Here is a 22,445-nt window from a genome sequence, read left to right as displayed (position 1 = left end):
CATCGAAGTTCGGTACTACGTGCATTGCTGCGTCGATGCTTACTCCAGATTTGTGTGTTTCTGTCTTAAGATTAGAGGTTTCTAGCTTCTGTTGGTCTTCCATTTTTCCTATTTGTAGCTCTGAGTTGTTTTGACGTACTGTATTTTCCGAATATTTTTGATTTTCTTGATTCGATTGAGTTTCTGGACGTTCTGAGTTTGTCTTGTCTTTTTGATGTTCTGTATGCTGTACGTGCTGCTGATGTTCTGAATTTTGTTGATGTTCTGGATGTGCGTTGGTCACTTGCTTTCTTAGAAAATACCTGGTTGAACCTAAAAGCTCGTCCGCTTGTTCTATCGTCTCTCTTGCACTACGTAACCAACTACTTGGTTCATACAATTCTCCACTAGAGGGATCACTACTAGAGCTACTTAAATCTATTAAATCTGAATTGATGCTATCATTTGACCCTGAGTTCGACATGCATTAGCCAAAAATAAATAAATGAATAAATCCCAATTATTGAATAAATTAAATAGATTGACGTAAACTAGTTGTGAACAGTATTATAAATACTGAAATATATTAAATCTAAATTGGTGCTACCATTAGACCCTGAATTCGACACGCACTAGCATAAATAAATCCCGATTAACGAATACATTAAATAAAACTTACGCGATGATGCATAATAAATACCGCTGCATTATGATTATGTTGATTGTTATTGTTTACTGGTTGATAAGATTTCCGTTGATAGTGTGGCGGTGTTGATACGACGTCCGCTGATAGTGCTGTAGAACTGTCCCACTGGTGCGGCGGCGGCGGTTCGTACTGGAACGAAGACGTGTGCAGCTCCCCTCCCTGACGGCGCGAATTATATCGCGGCGGCACTTCAATCACCGTGTTACTGATTTTTGAACGAAATCTGTGCTGGTGTATTGACACAAAAACCGATTACACTTGGACGGCGGTAAATCCACGTAGGTTACTGATCTCTAAAATTGCACTGTCGTAAAGTGAATTACGACAATTCTTCGCTTTCAGAGATCCCACCGCTGCCACCAATGAAGTGTGGAGTACCGTCGTGTGAGGTTTATCTTGGTTGTTAGTGTCAAATGAAGTAACACAGGTGTTGGTTATAGGTATATATATTATATTATAATTACTGGTTTATGAACTTAACACTGAATACATCAATATTGATATGAATTAAACACTAAAGAAATGAATATTTAAATGAATTACACACTAAAGAAATGAATATTAAATACTAATATTACGAGAGGATCTGATTAAAACTATACGAGGTTCTGCTATAAAAATTATAAGATGCTCTGCTGAGTAACACAGGTGTCACTCCCTCTTTAGACCAGACTCGACTAATTACCAACAGACGGGGCGCGTTGCAACGGTCCGTCCGAGGTCTTCAGTATGTGCTGACCCAGCCTTTTTGGTCACGTAGACCATCGTGAGAACCGAATCGGTCACACAGGTATTTTATCCTGAGTCAACGCATTTGAGCGTTATATATATGCAAGCTCCATCGGCACATACATACATACGCACATACATAAATATATACGCAGTACATACATACATACATACATATATACATACATACATACATACATACATACATACATATATACATACACACAGGCATGCATATACAACACATATATGTAATATCCAAACTGTTTTAAATATCAATTGATTTAACTAAGAATTAATGTTTGATTTTTGATTTTTAGAATTGAATAGTAAGGGACTCGATATTAGTAAATTATAATTAAATTTATATATAGATTCAACATAACTACGATAGTTTATTCATTATATTATGTACTCGGTATATTTTTATATTATTTCAACTTATAGTACTTATGAATTTGTTATTGTTTATTAAAATTTAAATATGATAGATATTAATTACAATATATATGTACTGAATACTTAATAATACATTAATAGTAGTTAATGACTCTTTGATTTTAAATATAAAATAATATCATATTTTTTTTTTTAGAATGCATTGGTAAAGAATTTCTTATTAGTAAATTATTGTTAATACATTTTAAAATTGATTTATGTAACTTGACTATGATAAAGGAACTTAAATAAGTGTACTTCACATAGTCCATTACAATATTATTTAAACATTAAACTTAAAACTATCATTACAATCTTTTCTTTTATATCAAATTTAACATTATACATTCTTTTACTTATAGTATGGGTACTTAATGTGTAGAATATTATTCTACAAATGCTTAATAAATGTTTTACATTTATTTAAAGTACAAAAAAAGTTATATTATATAATTTACATTAAATAAACATAGGATTAACTCTAAATGTCCACCATAAATAATTTGATATTTTTATAAAAATTGTATTTTTATTAATATTGTATATTTAATTTTGGATAAAACATAACAGGCAATTTAACAAATGTTGGGTTTCAATGTAAGTATGCGTTTATGCTGTTTATGGTATCAACAAGTGTTGTCAAATAAATTTTTTATAATTTTTTTATGTATTTAATTAAAACTATTTTAATATTTTATAATGATTACATATTTGCATCTTATACCTATTAATATTAAAAAATTTTTATATTCAAATCTACCTATACCATACAAACGTCTGATTTATTATATATTTATGTAGATTATTCAGCATTTTTAAATTACAATTTTGTAATGCAATTTGGTAAGTAATCGTGTGTGATTATAATTTATAATATGTTAAAAAGATGTTGGATAATAATGTTTAAAAAAAAAATACATAATACAATTTTTGATTATCAACGGTTATTATCATACGGTGTGTATCGTAAGTTTATATATACCTATATAATAAATGTAATATAATTGATTTTTTTATTTTTTCATAAATTGTGCGTTAACGTTTGTAAACCATTGTCATGACATATTAGAAGTCAAAAGTTATGGCATAACATTTGATCAAAATGTGGACCAAATATTGACTAAAAATAATAAAAAAAAAGTGAGTTTTGTGGATTATTTTTTTTATCTAATACATCAACTAAACTTTCTTATAAAATTAAAAATATTTATTTATTGATACAACTTTTTCAACCCTAAAATTTAACAATCAGTCTTTATAATTCTTTATTTGTCTATCTAAATATTATTATATTATCTTTAAAAAAAATAAATGAATAATAATTTCAATGATATTAAATAAAAATGCATTAAATAGTATAGAAATCACATCAAATTAGATTTATGGCATGATTTATCTACCTGTCTTTTTATGTCAATAAAATAACGAAAATCCAAATATTTAATATCTAAGACCACTAAAAACCACTTTTTTTGAAAAAAACTCGTATGTAAGTTTTTGCGATGAAGGAATTATTTTTAAACTCCAAAACTTTACACGTAATGTTAGATGCGTAACCGAAACAGTTTAAGAACAAAAGAACGCGAAATTTGTGAATTTTTCTATATTTTTATTTTATTTTATTGGCTTTCCTCAGTTTTTGACGATTTTGCCGTAAAAATCTAGTTTTACATCTTTTTAACTGTGTAGATCACACAGGAAGCTTCCACAAATGTGCTAGCGTGAATGGCTGATCGATCAATTTTTCTACAATTTACTATATATCGGCATTTCGTTCATATGTTTCTACTTATCATAACCATATATATATATATATAAACATGCCGAATTTCGATAGTCTTCGTTCAGAGATGTTTTAATACTTGCCGTAAAACAATATAGAGAACTCAATTTTAGATTACACGTGAAGTATCGAAGTATGGCTTGCACATCATAGAATTATTCGTCGTTATTGGTCTTCAATATTTACAACTCATTTCAACTTAACTATATCTTAAAAAATTAAGTAAGCAGAGCTCGGCATTCATTAGCCGCTTTTGTAAGACACGTGTTAGTGACGGTTGGCTCCGTCAAAACCATTGTACGACATAAAACATTTTAACCTTTTAATGTAAGGTAGGGCCACGCGCACGCTTGGTCGTCTAAAGCACAACCGCCTGCATTGGCTCGCTAAATTAAGCCCGGCCAATACTTTTTTATCCATACCTCTGTACAATATATAGTATATAATAATAAATAATTAGTTTCAGCAATAAAGATAGAAACATGATACTGACCAAACGCATCGGAGTTTTCTATTACAAATTAAGACGGTCGGCCAAACACTCGGCACTCCGTCACAATTCACAATACTAGTTTTTAATTGTACTGACATGCATTGCCTAGTTTTAATATTTTATTACAAAAGTCTTAGCCTTATTTTGTTTAATTATGTCTCTAGCAGGAAGATGACTATGAACAATCACAACTGTCACAGAAAGATGTTAAAGGTACCTATTTATTTAATATATTTTCACAATTCCTACAGACGTAATCATCTTTCACATGTGACGACAACAATTTTAAATAATTTAACCGATTGGTATAGTGTTGTTTAAAAATAATAACTATCTCGAATTCAACCTGCAGTTTGATAGACATTTTTAAAAACTCGTAATTTAAAGAAGATAAAAATAAGTATATTTAAAATTAATATACTGTAATTATAAACGTAAATCGTTGTAATATTGCAATAAGCAAGCTTAAATATAACGTACCAATTAATAAATAATGGCCAAGTTGTCATGATCAGATAACGGGAACCCCTTATTATATAATTATTCGTTAATAACGAATCGATATTGATGAAGGGATCTGTATTGAACTATTGACTGTATTGTGAAATGTATAGAATCTAACCCATATTTTATAGGTTAGGTATGCTAATAAAGAAAAAACTAGCTTATGGATTATAATATTTATTTATTCTTAAAATTACCAACAGACTATATATTTAAATTCCGTGATCAAATCAAATTACATGGTCACTCCATTTATCGTAAGTATTATTCCTAAATTTATTTGTCTTTATAAATGTATGTATTCAAATAATTTATAAAATTCGTTTCAAATGTGTTGGAACTCTTGAACTTATACAATATGTGTTTGTATTTTAATGTTCATAATGTATCAAGTAAAAAAGGAAACCCAACCGAATAATGTAATATTTTATACATTTATTACAGTTCATAGAACATATACACCAGAAGATTTTTGTGATTTCCTACGTGAGTAATAGTATAAAAATGTACATAATATAAATTTAAATCGTGTAAATATAAATTTTATCAATAGAATATTTCATACCAAATAATGGTATGGACGTGATATATAAACAAGCCCGATTAGTATAGGGGGGAGGGGCAGCCGAAGCTGTAGCCCCAGGGACCGGACCTCAGTAAGGGCCCCTAGTCTGGCCAAATCCACCTGGTTTCATTTTTAATATGGCGCCGATATCGTGTTATTAATGGCTCGCTGATTTGGCTAATAATATTAAATAATCATATCGTGTCTGCTGTAATTTATATAATAATTAATAACATATGTATTTAGAATATAGCGTGTGCTATAATATACAATTCAAATTTTGAACGAAGTCTACACAAATCCATGTATATAGCAGATATACATTATAAATAGTAATTAGACATTGGCATAAATAATTAAATAGGTAATCAATCTCCTGACGGATAATTGAGGATACTTCATGAGAACAATAGAAACAAGAAAGGTTACAGAGACCAGAATATAAGGCATATTGATATTTTGTCTATACCCACTCATTATGGATTATTTTTTTTTTTAACTATTTGTTTAATTTAGAACTTATTTTAATTTTTAAAATTAACTTTAAATCACATTATTTTAAAACGACACTAATTTCAAAATTATTTTATTGTGTTTTTAAAAAACTAGTAACAAAAAAAGTGAATTGTCTTAGTATGTATTGCTGTATTACATTTATTTTATATCATAGATAAGATCTTTAAAATGAACTATTCATTTTATAGAATTTTATAATATGAATATTATGATTATTTGTATTCATATTTCATATATTTTATATATTAATTCCATTGATTCTTGAAAAAAATAGAACATTTTTTTTTATAGAATTTTTTTATTGAAATAATGATGTGGCTGTTACTATAACAGCAACATTTTATGAAAACCACTTCTGAACATTAATTGGATAAATAACATTCATAAATTATTATTGACTATTATAATATTAAATTTTATTAAACATGAAATTAAAAATATTTCATAATTTTGTCATGACATTTAAAATTATAGCAAATTTGTAACATAAAATATTCTATAATAACTTTATTATATTCATAGGTTCCTGTTATCAAACGAGTAAGGCCACACATTTGTTCGTACATAAATAAAGATGAACGTTAATTAATAGCCTTAATAATATTAAACTCATTATAACGGTTGTAGTTGAATGAACCATTTATAATAATATTTGTGAATAGTTTTTAAAAAAAGTTTTCTTATAAGATATTACAGAATAAACAAATGAAGAATTATTTAAATTGTGTAGCTATATAATATATTTTAATTCAGTTTAACATTTTATTTTAAATCTTATTATTGTTTATACTTGTAGAAATACATAGAAAATGTATAGATATTGAGTTTCAACTAATTTTGGAGTTTCGTCGAGTTTGTGAATTGTTTGTGTGACATTGAATTAGACAGTTGTTTTTTGTGTCGATTTAGGTATTTATTAGATTTTACATTAGGTTAATGAGTCTCATAAGTTTTTAAAATTTGCCGGTGAATGCTAGCATTTTTTTAATGATTACCGTTTCAAATATCGGAACAAAAAAGTGATGATGGACATGTAGTAGGCAACTACTTAGACCTATTTTACCCTATATTGTTTATTTGCATTTTCTAATTAGAGAAAAATTAAAGTTATACTAAATATACTAATTTATCATGTGTGTTATGTTACAATGTTAATTTACTGGTTGCTACAGAGAAGTCAATTGGCGATAGGTTGTTGATTGAGTAGAAGATGATACCATGATCTTTTTCAGTTGTCTCATTTAGTATATTCTCAGTGAAATATTGTTAGGTATTTTGATACGATGAACGAGTTACTCCAATGAATTTTTACCCATACTTAACCGGAATCGCATTATTATCAAAGTAAAGAATACTTAAATAAATACTTTTAAAAAAAAAACATATATATTGACATTCAAATAACTGATTATTTTTAAAATTAAATTTGTAATATTTTAAGAAATTTGTTAATCAATAAATTACAATTTACGTTTATACTTTCACAGCTCATGCAGGTGAGTTAATTGAAGAGTATAGCTTGTTTTGCTTAATTTAAAATAAAACTTAATTCAATTACATATATATATATATATATATTATGTAATATAAAAATATTTGTTCAACTTTAAAAAATAAAATAATATTTTTTTTAAACATCGCCCAAATATTAACATTATTAAAACAATTGAATTTCTATACTCAATTTCAAACCGTATATTATACTTTTAAAAAGTTAATACTAATATGTAATAAATAATAACTATCATTCAAATCATGAAATTTTTTCTATATTTAATAATTTGATATAAAAATAATATAAAATTTATTAAAAAAAAAATTATAATTTTATTATTTTGTTCTACTGCAAATATATTTGAATTAAATACGTCTCTAAATAAGTAAATATTTATTTTTTATAATTTGTTTAGAGTGTTTAAGTAAGATAACAAACTTGTTTTTAATTATTATTTTTTAACCTAATTAATAATCTTATAATGACGATAATGTGATCAATAAAAATATTAAAAATAAAAACATTTTATCAATTCTATAATAATTAATCGAATAACATAATATCACAAAATGTTTTTTCAATAAATTAATTATGAATATAATAGTTGATAATTTCACATTTTTCTACGGCCAAAATTTTTTATTTACTATAAAATTAATTTTTTTGAGAACTATTAAAATAGACTCTCTTCAAATTGTGTCATTTATTTATAATATTTTGAAATTCTTATGATAATATTATTAACTAATAAAAAGTCTAAAGAATTAGTCTATTTAAATTAAATACAATTTTAAATTTTAAAAATAATATATTAGTTCAATATTATATTCAACTTTAGTGAGATGAATTTAGGTATACTTTACTTTATCAAACTTAACTGCAATATAAGGACTTATCAATACATATTTAAATCCTTAAATATTTATTGTTAAAATTATCATTTATTAAAATAGCATTAAAATAGTGTTTGTATTAATATTAAATTTGTAAAATTATAAATTTTTAAACAGAGAATGTTACTAAAGTATTTGATGGTAAGAAAATGATTATTTAAGGAAAAACATATACTTGAAATTAGAAGTCATAATGTGACATTAAGATCCTTGAATCTTGACTGATCAAAATTTAACTAATTGAGACATACAATTCATGTTTAACGATTATTTTTAAAAATTTTCATTCATTAAAATAGCATATAATTCTGTTTGTAGAACTTTAATTTATAAAATTATATATATTTAAACAGAGAATACTACTAGATCATTTAAAGGTAAGTAAATGGTTATTTGACGAAAAAACATATACGATCCATAACTGCTCTAAATTTAAATAATTAAGACATAATTATATAAGCTATGATAGGCCGGCACATCATGTTAAAAATATTCGAATGGTTTCTTAACTATATTTATATTATATTCTATACTATATTAGTTAACGTTGATCGTTATGTTATTGTAGAAAAAAATCAGGCAATTTGTTGGTCGAAGAAACACGATTTTGGTATTAAAATATATAAAGGAAATTTCAGTAATAATTATCTGAACAGATTTTTGATATCTATGACCCTATTGCATATGAATTTCTTATGAATAATCGTAGCAATCAATACAGTCCATAATAATATTATTCCTTATATTGATATTATCTACCAAAACCACAGTTTTTGTAACTTTTTGGTTTCAAAACATTTATCGAAGTTCCATTACATTAAAAAATGTAAAGCAAGTTTTGAAGAAAAATTCCGAACTTGGAGTACTTACTAGTGCGGTGTTGTTAATTCTAAGCACTTTACATAATATATTTATTGGGATCAATTTAAGGGTGTAGCGAACTAAGATGAAACTTCTAATGGAGTACAGAATTCATAAATTAAAAAAAAATAACTTATAGTAGAATAAAACAAATTATAAAAATACCTATTGTTAGATGTAATAATAATAATATATATGTTATTTATTTATTAGCGGATAACCAATACAACAATATGATAATATCATACGATATATGTAAGAAAATTATTATAATTTACTTATAACTTTAATGATTGATTTAATTATACTAATGAGTAATGAAGTTTCACTATTATATTATCAATAGAGCTGAGATTGTGAAGAAAATTAATAGTTTAAATTAACTTTGTTATTTAATATGTAAAAATAAACATAGAAAACTTAAATGCTGTTAAATATCAATTAACAATTTTAATTATATTGTACTGTTTTTTTCCTCGCGAATTGTCAATTCGTCTAATGCTTACATAGGGAGTATAATATTTATATAATATATATATATATATCAACTGGTGTTCCATATTCTATAATATTACCTAGTCTTATAGTTTTTATACTAATATCGATTTGTGTTATAATTTTATAATTTTGGCAACTAGCTAGTGCACACTTGGCGTACTACCTATTATGCATTGAAACACGATTTTGGACACACGCCTTTGTCATCTTTTTATATTTCTTTGTTTAAAATTCGAAAATTTTATTTCAGTTATCCCTTCTTCTTCTTCATCTTCTTTTATTCTACTTCTTCTATCTCTTCTGAATCATTAATTTTTTAGCTCTCCGTTTTGTCAATTAAGTTATACCCATATAAATCAATATCAGTTTAAAATTATATTTAAATACAAACATTTTTTTTAAATATTACTATGATTTTATTTTACACCTTACACTATACACAGAAAAAATAAATGGTTTTGAATTGTATATTCACCCTTGTACTTTAACAGTCTTTCTGCTAAATAGTGCTGCCATACATAATAGTTTTTAAAAATCAGTATTATTTCGTGTGTCACGGGAAAAATAATTGATTTGAGCGATATATTCTCCTTTAACTTTTAAAATCTTCCCGCTAAAAAGTGCTGTGAACATACAAATAATATATACTATACTGAAGTGACCTTCAGTTTACATTAATTATTCTTTTTATTTATGTATTGTTATTATTATTATTATTTATTTTTATTTTCACATCAATATTTCCTGCTGCTTCAACTTTCGTCAGTTTCTATGTCTTATAAACTCGATGGATGGCTTTCAACCTCATTAAGTGAGTATTAAGTCGTTTATTTTTGTTATTAATATTTTTATTTTTAATACAGAGACTGAATGTAATTATAGTGATAAAAAAAAGTTCAAGTTAATTACCCATATGCCTCCTTTATAAATACTGGTCACTCCTCGGGTCTGCTCCGTTCACCTGATTTGGTTTAATAACTGATCATCAGCTCTGGTTCATCGGGTCTAATAAACATACAGTCGTTTTGCCGATCTCAATCAATAAACCCGACTTTCTGAGCTATAAGTACTTGAGAACGTTACGAATTAACGATTGTATTTAACATTTTAAGAAATGTTTAACTATCAGAGTATCAGACATTATAATCAAAAACTAGAAATATATAAATTATTATTAAAATCTTTATATTTTTTTTCTGTAGAAACTAAACAACAAAACGGTAAAAAAATACGGTATAGACTAAATTATAGTTTAAGAATAAGTGGATATTACAGCATTGGATGTGTATCTACTTATCTTTTCACGTAATATACTATAATTGATATAAATACAATTTATTATAATCATATCACCTCTGATTAAATAACAAATTTAAATTATAACAGGTGCTTAATTTTATAAGCGAATTCGCTTCATCCTAGATATGTATAAAGTATTTAAGTAACATACGTGTTTAAGTATTTAGTGCCGGCCAATTTTAAAATGACTGAAATGATAGCCCAAATCTTATAATATAAATTATATATAATTCACTGCCATAGTGTCCAATCTTAACGAGGATAATTATTAAAAAAGTGAAACATTTAATAGTTGATTTCTATGTATATTTTATCAACACAATTCGCGTAGATATCATTTCCTTGGTTTTGTGAATATTAAAAATTGATGCTTATGGACTAAAATGTATTATTTCATGTGATTCATAGAAAAAAATTGGTATATATTGTGCAAAATTAACGAATAAAAAATAGTTTTGCAATAACTTTAAACTGATAAATATTTATAAGATATTTTTAATTAATAATATGATTTATGTCACAAGTAAACACTTGTATTATGTTATGACTGCTGACTATCGCTATTATCAAACGGGTAACAATAATAATATAAGGATGAGACAACAATTAATCGGGCCGCAACTTGGATTAGACCTTTATTTTTAGATATTTTTGGGAAGCGACTAGTATGCACTACTATACAGCCAACACTGCATAAAGCAGCCGTTCCAAAATTGGTCGGTACCAAACATTTAATCATCCCATAAAACTTTAAAATAAATAAGAGCCTATTTCAAAAGAGACCTCTAGCTATAACAAATTATAGTATAGGTACTGCAATAATTGGAATTGAAATTGATAAATTTAGATTCTAGTAGCAGATATTTTAACAACGAATTTTATAATTTTATTTTGTTATAGAAAGTTTAAAAAAACAAACACGAGAATGGAATGGTAATTTATTTTTAATTATTATTTAAATATTTTTCACTGCCACTTATATCCTTAAACTTGTTGATACTTCGTAAACAGTAAATAGTCATAAAATAATAAGGAGTAAAAATCGTTGATAATTGGCAATGAAGTTCTGGGTCAAATAAAAAATAGATTATATCACTATGCAGATGAACAACTCAAACATAAAAAATTCTATTACAAAACAGCACATAATATTATTATACTTAAATCACAAATGACAAATTCAATCTATTTATACACATATTATATCTATTATTATAAAGTAATAAGTGTTTTATTGCATTTTAATATATACAAATTTCTCAATATTTCGTTTTCAACTTTGCAATGTTTATTTTCATCTTATATTATATTATAATATGTCCATAGACATATAATTCGATACGGGTCATTTATTTTTATTTTGACATTCTTTATTGTCATAATATGTATATAATTTCTAGTGCAGCCTGTATATTATGTGGATATTAAAGATTTTCAACTTGACATTTTATACTTAATGACCCATATTAAACAATATAATATTAAATATTAAAATATAAAAGTATATAACATATGCATTTTACCGGAAAATTAATATTAAATCATTAACCCTGGTATGATATTATACAACCGTCGTTTTTATAAACTCTTTCTACTATATAACGAATCATATAGCAGAAAATTTTGAGACTGCAAAATTAATTTATAGTGTTAAAAAGTCTATATACTTTACTTCAGGCCCGAATTGGGCCGGCGAGCGATAAGTCCGGTGGGCCGCAAGATAATTATGATACGTACATGGGCCGCTAGCTAAAATATCTAGTTATATTAACTGGGCCGGTAAAATTATTGTGCTCGGTAAGTTTCTGGGTCCGATTCCGGCCCTGATTTACTTGTATTTTGCGAGTAGATAAATCTTGTTTTTTCGTCACGCATAAAAAATAGTATCACAAATACTATATTATAGTATACATTTTTTTTTTGTTTTTTTAGAAGAAGCAAAGAAGTACTTAGATTATCTTATGGATATTCTGACATCAATTCAAAAAGACTGTTCGTATTTTAGGGGTGGACCCTCATTAATAATAACATTTTTATTTTTTTATTTAGTTTAGCCATAAAATAACAATGCTGTGTGTGTGGACGCTAAACCTTAAATTATTGTTTAATTTACCGAAACAGGATAATAACGATAAACTCCAAATGCGTAAAAAATAGGTGTATAGATAACGTGTTATAGAAAATTGTGATAAGTATTCACCGAAATAGTAGACTGTGTATGAAGATTGATGTATTACAAACCCTTATAATAAATAAACATATAAAATAATATGATATCAACAAATTAATAATATTCATAAGCCTTAAAGCTAAAGACTTAAAATATCATCATAATTTATAGTGCCAATCCCGGTCACCGGTTGTCTTTATTTAACTCGGTTTTGACCATAAGTTTTAACCCTAATAATACGTTATAGTTATAGTATCATATGAACTATATACAAAACATATAAACCTGTGCACTGTAGTAATTTGTCTAAAAAAACAATTTGATTTTTCGAGAAATGATCCTCTTAAATAATTACTATTTTTTACGCTGTATTTTTATTTTAATTAATTAATTTAGTTGTTTTTTTACTCTATGCTGTTATAAATTAATGTAACAAAAAACCATGCCAAAAAAATTGTATTTTACATACTCATACCTATAACTTAAGAACATAACAGAGAACTAATTACTTATAAATATTAAATGTAAATTTAATACAAAAGATATTTAAAATATTTACAGTACATAATTTTCTATAAATATTAAAAAAAATACATTATGTTATAAACGTTATTATTTTTGTTTATAGCTACAGAACTTAATATTACTACATGGTGCAATAAATATATCACTGAACACATTGAAAGCAAAAATATTAATGTTCTAACATTTGCACCATAGAAGACCACTCAAACTGAATATATCAACTCCACACAAGAAAATATCAAGATCATCGAGCTTAGACTAAATGACAATAAAAAGCGTGTTAATTTTTTTGTAACGAAAGTAGAAATTTAACTTAATTTATTATATTGTATGTTGAAATTTTTAATTTAAAAATAAATAATATTTATAATCCATGAAACCCGTTTCTTATGTACTCCTTAGTATTTACTTGTGGGTCCCAAGTTTTAGTCGCGTATAAATTATTTATCTATTTCTTTGAAGAGTGGAGTATTATTGATATAATTTTAAAATACAAAAATAGTTCTTAAGTATATTATACTACGAGTTATAGTCTTGTTTGCGTATACGTATAATATTATAACACTAGGTTATAATATATGCACAGAGTAGATAAATTTATCTTTTGTATCCAAGAGGAATACTCCTACATTTTATAACCTTCATAGTTCATATAAGTCATACCCTATCATTCTATAAATTAAAACATCAGCTATCTAGTAAATGTAGATAGTGTATTATCCGACAACTTTTTTAATAGTATTTTAAAAACTATGACTTTGTCGAGTGCTTCACAACAATTTTTACCGTAATTGTCAAACTAAAATGATTATTTTGTTTTATATAATTTGTGTAGATTACAAACTACTAAACATAAAAATAAAAGACAAAAAGTGGAAACTATCCTCAATGAAAAAAAAATAATAATATGGCTTCTTGACTTATTTTATGAAAATTTATTTTATATAACTAATGTGCTCACAACTAATAAAAACATCGTATCTAAAAATAAGAGACTTAAAAAATGGATGACTACAGGGCTTTTATGTTCTTCGCGTAACAAAAATTAACTCTAAGTTTAAAAAAAATCACCATAATGAAAAACTACTAAGTTACTATAAAAATAATAAAACAAACTTAATTAAATTATAAAATAACTTTTATAAAAATAAGTTCAATTTATATTCAAATAATTCCAAATCCACTTGGAAATTAATAAAAAGTATTAGACAGGAAAGAAATTTGCTAAATAAATAAATATTATTAAACATCTTAAACGCAATGATGATTTAATTATAAATGCTCAAAACGTACCAAAAAAAAGCAGCTGACGCATTTAACGGATTCCATCACATCCATAGGATAAAATTTGTTAAATAAATTTAGTAATATTTAACGGATAGAATCTATTAAACCATACCATACTATGCAATATAATTTTACGTCTCGTTTTTAAGACCTATTGATTCTATTGAAGTAATAAATTTAATAAACAATTTATAAGACAATATTGCTACAGGATTTTATAATTTATAAGTCAAACTACTAAAAAAAAAATTATCATTTATAACTGGCTTTCTAGCGGGGCGTAGATATCAATTGCACTGAACTTTTTTACATACTAATCCCATTAGCTATCGACTCCACCTAACATTTTTTCATATTCATCCAGCCGGCTATCAATCCGCTGATTATTTGTAAACTATTTATTTTAATAATAATAAAATATAAAATGGTTACATTTACATTTATGTTAGTACTTTATTACATGTTGGTACATTTAATGTGGTACTACCAGAAATAAAATTAATTTGCAGTACATTCGTAACAGAATAACGTTAATGGAAATATAAAACATTACACGAACATTGAACATAAAACTTGAACTTTGAATTGCCCAATTGTACTTCACATATTATATGATTTACATTATACACAACCGTCGTTTATTATCGCGTTTGTTTTCATATCTTAATCAATATAATCCATAAAATTTTTATTAAAAAAAGATATATTTTATTAAAACCAAAAAGAATTTGAATGAATTATTCATTATATTCGAATTTATCTATGTCCAGAAAAATAGATAAATATATAGATGAAAGTGCCTACGAGCGATACAAAATCAACAAAAATAATAATTATAAAACTTATAAAAGTAGTATAAATCTGGTCATCTGATACGCACACTCATTGACGATGGTCCCGTCAAATTCAAAATACGACCCATTTATTTTATAGCTAACTTCCCTTCGTATATTTATGTATATAATATGCAAACGTGCATAACTCGGACGTGAACGGTGACGTGCTTACACGATGTAATATTACACACATTCGTGATTGATGAAAATAAAAATATGTGATGAAAATTGTTATCGCCGGTGTAATGGAAAAAATATAACGTTGAGTTACACAGAAACGTAATAGTCGTATACTTGTAGTAAAATTTGTGTACAGATATACATTTTTCAACATCTGAATGTAACCAAATATAATATGATAATATATAATCGAGACGGATAAGTCATGCCGACGCGACCGTCGATAGCGGCATAGTGGCTAATAGCTATATTGTTATACGCGTGGCGGAAGCAACGCGCTGTAGTGATGACTGCGATACTGAGTTATGGACAGCGAAGAATGTACGAGGTAACTGACATTGGAATTAAAAATGACAGCAGGTTCGGGATAAGGTGTGGGTATGTAACATCCGTGGCAACCGGATGCAAACACGACTGATGGAGTGATATGTATCCGTATAAAATGTCAATAATACTAATAAGGGTAATATTGTGCGGTGGTCTATAATCCACTAACAACCTATTTTACATAGCGGCTGTGTAACGTCGTCGGTATCCACCGGCACTGCGACGTATCACTCGCGTATAAACTTCGTGGTTATTAGTGTCATCGTCTACGGCAGGCACGTTATATAAGGGGGTGGTACTAGCGATTATACCCCCTATCGAATAAAGATCGTATTGTAATAACACAAAATAATTTAAAAAATCCATATATCAATGAATTATGATGGTTACCGAACGCAAGTAACCAGGTTTAGTAACCGCGACAGATACCGTTTTTGCGCATTTTTTAATCCTGAACTATTTAAAATAATGTATTCATTGATTTAAATGATACTATAGCAGTATTATGGGATATATGTCAATTTATCGTAAAAAATTTACCGCACGACAATTTACCGCAAATAATTAATTGTAAAATAAAATTAAAAAATGTTAGGTAATTATATAACAATGAAACAAATTAAACTTACGATTAAAAATCATATGTAATTTTTCTTCTCTTATCTACTTACCCTACCTGTGTATTTTCGAAATAATTTAACAGCGGTCTCAGTAGTGATGTGTAATAACAGATTTAGGACTGCCTGTAATCAACTAGATACAGGTTTGCTAGTTAGCTACCTGTATACATATATGTTATATATATTATTGTTCGTATCCCGTTTCATCGTCGTTTTATTTCATCGTTGATCAATTTTTCCGCATAATTCTAAAATTACTTTTGCTTTAAAACAAGGTTACAAACTTGTGGTTTATAATGTGATAAATGGACACAGTGAAATATTTATCAGTTGAAACGATAGTATAGTACTAACTATCTAAATTCTGAAGACTTAAGGTGTAGTGGAAAACAAGTTAAAAGAATTTACAATAAATACATTAAACTCAAACCAAGAAGTTGGTGTCTTGAAGAAAAAGTGACAAGCAATCCTTCGTAGATCAAATTAATTGATTAGTTGGACAATGATAATTTAATTAAACGCAATAATTTTAACTAGTTTAAAAAACTTTTTTTTACATTATTTTATACATGGGCGCTGACTCCACGAGGGCAAAGGGGGCGATCGCCCCCGTGCATTGATTTAATGGGGGCAACAGTATTATTTCGCCTCCGTTGTATACAACAATAATTATTTGGTTAAAATACCAGATTATGACATGAAAATATTCATCAGAACGACAGAACATTGACGACTATATATTAGTATATTACCTAAATAATATGATCATCAATAATGATTATAAACACTATAAATCGCTCACTATAATTTGGTTTTATATTTGGTCTAAAAATGCATCTGTTATTTCAATTTTTTCTGGAATGTAGAGATGGAATTGATTTTATTTTATAAAATTAAAATAACATATATGCATAATATTTTATTTTACACCCTAGAGGAGAATTAAAAGAGGGTTACCGGACAATTCGGTTATTACTCCTCTTGATCAGCAAATTGTAGTATACTACAGAATTTTTTTTCGCTTAATAGAGGAAGAGTAGGTTGTCCCCACTCTAATATCTAAAAGTCGGCGCCTATGATTTTATATGGTTATTTTTATTATGCAATTATCGATTTTTTTTATTCATGACTATAAAAAGTACTTAATAATGGTACCTACAATTAATTATACATCAACATTATTATATATTAACGTAAATTATTTACAATCAATGATATTAAATATCCTTATAACTATTTTTAATACTTAAAAATTTTAAACACCAATTTAGTATATTATTTATATGTTTATGACTTTTGACTGTGTTTCGTGAAAAATGCATCAGGCAACACAGTTCTTTTTGGTCGCAGAAGACCACCTAACGTGGTGCTGACTTATATAAATACTTTAATTTAAACTGAAATAATTCCCAAATACATTTATTTTCCGATTATATCATCACGTATCGTTTTACGAGATATTTTCCTTTTGACTAATAGATATAACTTTGTAAAATTGTTACACAAATTAAAAAAATATTAAAATAAATAAAAGTAAAATGTTTGATTATATATCATATACAAACAATAATCATATTCTAACCTAATCGATTATAGTATATGCCGACTATTTTTGTACGGATAACGGATCCATAAATGCCCGGGGAAATCAAATAAGATATGTAGGCGGCAGCTATAGTAACATCATAGCGACAGTATACAGCGGTACGCGTGCGACTAACAACATGACCCCTGTAATGCACTCAAGCTCAGTGCTGTAGTGTCTTATTGATGGCGCAGACTGTACAGAGCGATAAGTATGGAATATAAATATCGGCATCGTCGACTCAGCTTTTCCGGAAACCGTATAGGTGCGCGACATCGACGCCGACCGGATACAGCACGACAGGCCGGGCGAATAGATATAACACAGTATTAGGACCAGTGTGTTTTCGTTTATGGTTTGCAATTCGGACGAGCGGTGGCATCTGAATCTGCTGATAATCGTATCGCCCTCATCACTGCCATAGCGCAAACTATATTCGATCGCCGTCAGTCGCGGCCGTAACTCATAGAAGTCGCGGTTGAATTTAAATTTAAGTGTAAATGCGCTTGCCATTTACATTAAAATAAAATATAATTCAAACAGCCATATTGTATATATATACATATATTATATTATACTAAATCGTTGTAAATATTGCTATACATAGCAAAATTAATTATTATGATTATAATATAATAATATTATGAAATATTTGGTTTTAATTATACGACTTTGTGAATAATATATGCCAAATGATTATACCGATTGCAATTTAAAAAAAAAAAGGATAATTATAGAGTTTATATCAAAACCATATTCGGGAATAGTTTTCAAAAATCTTCTATTTCAAGCAGTTTAATAATGCAATGAAAACGTTCACGAACACAACAATAATATTATAAAACGAATTGGCTCGTTTTAAAATTTTTTTTTTTTTTGTAATACGATTTTACAACTAATTGAATTATTGATACACCTGTTAAATTAGATATGGTTGAATTGCACTAAATTTAGGTAAATTTCACTTGGATAAAAAAAAAACGGTATAGGTTGAATAATTCCATTTGAGTTCAAAACAGCTTTTATGTATATAATTTTATACTGATTCCTGTACCAATAATATAATGCTGAAATATACTCCATAGTCTTTGTAAACAAGGTTATTAAAATCTAAATCCCTAACAATTATTTGTGATTTGTTTGTTTACCTACACTAATGTATCGTTCATACCATTTAAGCATCGAAATACCGATCAAAATAAAGTAGAAAAATACTTGAAATAATTTTAAATACTAAATCGTTTTTGAAACGATCTTAGTACTATACTTTCTGAATTCTGAAAATTTAGGATGACATGGAAAACAAGTTAAAAGAATTTACAGTAAATACATTAAGCTCAAACAAAGAATTTCCGTCTTAAAGAAAAAGAACAATCCTCCATATATGAAATGAATTGATTATTTGGACAATGTTAGTTATTTAATTAAACACAACGACATAACTAGTTTAAAGAGACTTTTTTTATATATATTATTTTATATGATTATTTTTATGATGTGCTCTACTTTCTCAGGTGTCACATTGACTTCGTAGTGGATATTGATAGCAACTAATCTATTGAGTTTTCTTTCTGCTGTGAAATTATTTAAGTAATTTTAAGTTTTTTTAAATGATCTCTCGACCTCGCATGAAGTCATTAGATGTGTGGTAAGTATTTTCAAAAGCGTATATTTTTATGTTTGGTAATAAATCTGAATTGCATACATTAAATATAATGTAGGTATTAGACTAATACTATTATTTTGTATATTAATGTTAATCAAATAATGATTGCATCATAAACATCGTTAGCATAAAAGTCAATATGTTCTCTAAGTTTTTCTTTATCAAACACTGAACTTTTAACTAATATTTGAAATCCACGTATTATATTTTGATAATATTTTAAGTAGATTATTTTTTTTTCAACTCGGCTAGATGTATATTAAAAAATGTTGTCGTTTCGGAGTATTTAAAAAGTTATAGACCTGGTTGTGCCACTGGCTCGCTACAATTAAAATATATACACAACATATTGATATTTATAAAGTAGTATGGGTTCATATTATTATAATATATAAAATAAAGATAATTAACATAAGAATATAAAATTATGAATCTAGTGTAGTAAGCATGATTATTAAAATGAAACAATAACAATATTATGGGGTACATCTACAATGGTATATAAAATTAAGTCGTTAAAAGAAACTGTAAAGGCTTAATGATAACTATGAATTCGGAAATAAAAAAGTAAATTGTGTTTCGATTTTCGAAAAAGAATGAAGATGGTTTTGGTTAGAGAGCATAAATTATATAACTATTTTATGCTCGCACAATTCACATAAGTATTCTAGTATGAGAGAGAGAGGAGGAGAGAATAAATGCGCAGTTGCCTCACCACATTATTGTGCCTAAACAAACATTATATTTTTATAAGGCTGCTTAAAGTCAGGCATTATAACAATATTTTGCACTAATATCGTGATATATTATATCGTATAATACATTTTATATAAATCGAGTGTCCTCCACTAATACAAATTCTTAGAAACCTAAATCCTCAATCTCATAATCATTTGACATTTATTTCATCACAACAGGCCGATAAAAAATTAGAAAGTCATAAAAACCTCTGATAACATTAGAACAGTATATATTTGTACTAATAGATAAAATATAATTTTCATAATATTTATTATAAATATGTAACATAACACCCCTTAATAATTAGACTAACTGAACGTCCACTCTCAGAATCCGTATGCATGATTTATACGATTATCATTGAATTCCAATGTAATACATTACAGTGACCTACGCAACAATAAATTTCGTATTTTAATAACAATTGATCCTATATTATAAATCATCAATATGGATTATATAGATATAAATGAATAAAACTAAGTTAACAATCTGTACAACTAAGTAATACATAGTACAATTAATATTTATTTGGAGATTGAAAATATATGTAAAAAAAAAAAAGCTGGTCAACTGTTGAAAATGTTAAAATAGTTTTAAATTGATATTATATAAATGGTGTACGATATACTATGATGATAAAATATCAAAGTTCAAACGTGCACACAGTTATTAGCTTAAATATATTTTGTATTTTTAATTTTACCACGCCATATATGTACAACTAAGACAATACATTTTTTTCGTTTGGATTTAAGAACAAATGCTTATAATATAAATACACGATATGTTTACTTAATCGTTATAATGCAAACGCCAAAATGAAAAGACCGTATTTTTGTGCTTATAATATCTTAATACCTATTCAGAATCTGATCATTTTAGGTATATTCTGTGAAAAGAAAAACTTATACTCCTTCTTTAAACCTGAACAATAACTATGACATCATTTAAAGTTTTAATAATATTAACCGTGATGTTTGTTATAAGCAACTGTGTCAAAAATAATGGTATCAACGACGAAGGTAAAATCAAAAAAAAAAGCAACTAACAATTATTTTATAACTTTTTTAAAATATGAAATTTATATTAACTAACATTATAATATGTTTAATAGAAAATATTACTTATTAAATAATTCTTGTTATTCAACGATGTATTTATAAAAATATAATTTTTTATAATAAGCTATTGCTATGCTTAAAAATGAACAAATATTAATAAATGTATGAAAATCATAAATTTTATATTTTTTAAGGCTGTTCACGAAATACGGAAATTAATAGAGGTAAATAAAAGTGAATACATATTATAACCATGAAATTGAGGTTTTATTGTATGCACTTAGTACATCTTTTTAATACTGCAACTATAATTTCAAGCGTTATTTCGTACAAAAATTTAAATATTAAAATTTTACTATATATATGCAATATCCAAATTATTTTAAATATTCATTGATTTTTAAATGCAGAATTAATTTTTTGATTACAGAATGCAATAGTAAGGAACATCATATTAGTGAATTATAGTCAATACATTTTACAATTAATGTATAGATATAATAAAATAAAATAAATTTAACTTATTATAGCATATAAACTAATATTTTCATTATGATATGTTATATTTACTTGGGATACTTTTATACTATTTCTTCTTCAATTGTTTGTTTTTTTTTTTATTCCAATTTTAAGTGTGGATATTAATTAAAAATATGTATGTCTATTCCAATCAATTACTCGTCAA

General features: G+C 26.4%; 1 long non-coding RNA gene across 1 annotated transcript; it reads left to right on the top strand.

Moving 5' to 3' along the window:
* The first annotated feature begins 11,658 nt into the window (after positions 1 to 11,658).
* On the top strand, positions 11,659 to 13,682 carry LOC113559091. Its single transcript, XR_003405835.1, has 3 exons — positions 11,659 to 11,692; positions 12,692 to 12,751; positions 13,558 to 13,682. It is a non-coding gene; the product is annotated as an uncharacterized LOC113559091 (long non-coding RNA).
* Positions 13,683 to 22,445: the final 8,763 nt, after the last annotated feature.

This window comes from Rhopalosiphum maidis, chromosome 3 (genome assembly GCF_003676215.2).
Source record: "Rhopalosiphum maidis isolate BTI-1 chromosome 3, ASM367621v3, whole genome shotgun sequence".
NCBI lineage: Eukaryota > Metazoa > Arthropoda > Insecta > Hemiptera > Aphididae > Rhopalosiphum > Rhopalosiphum maidis.
This window is presented reverse-complemented; position numbering and strand designations above follow the sequence as displayed.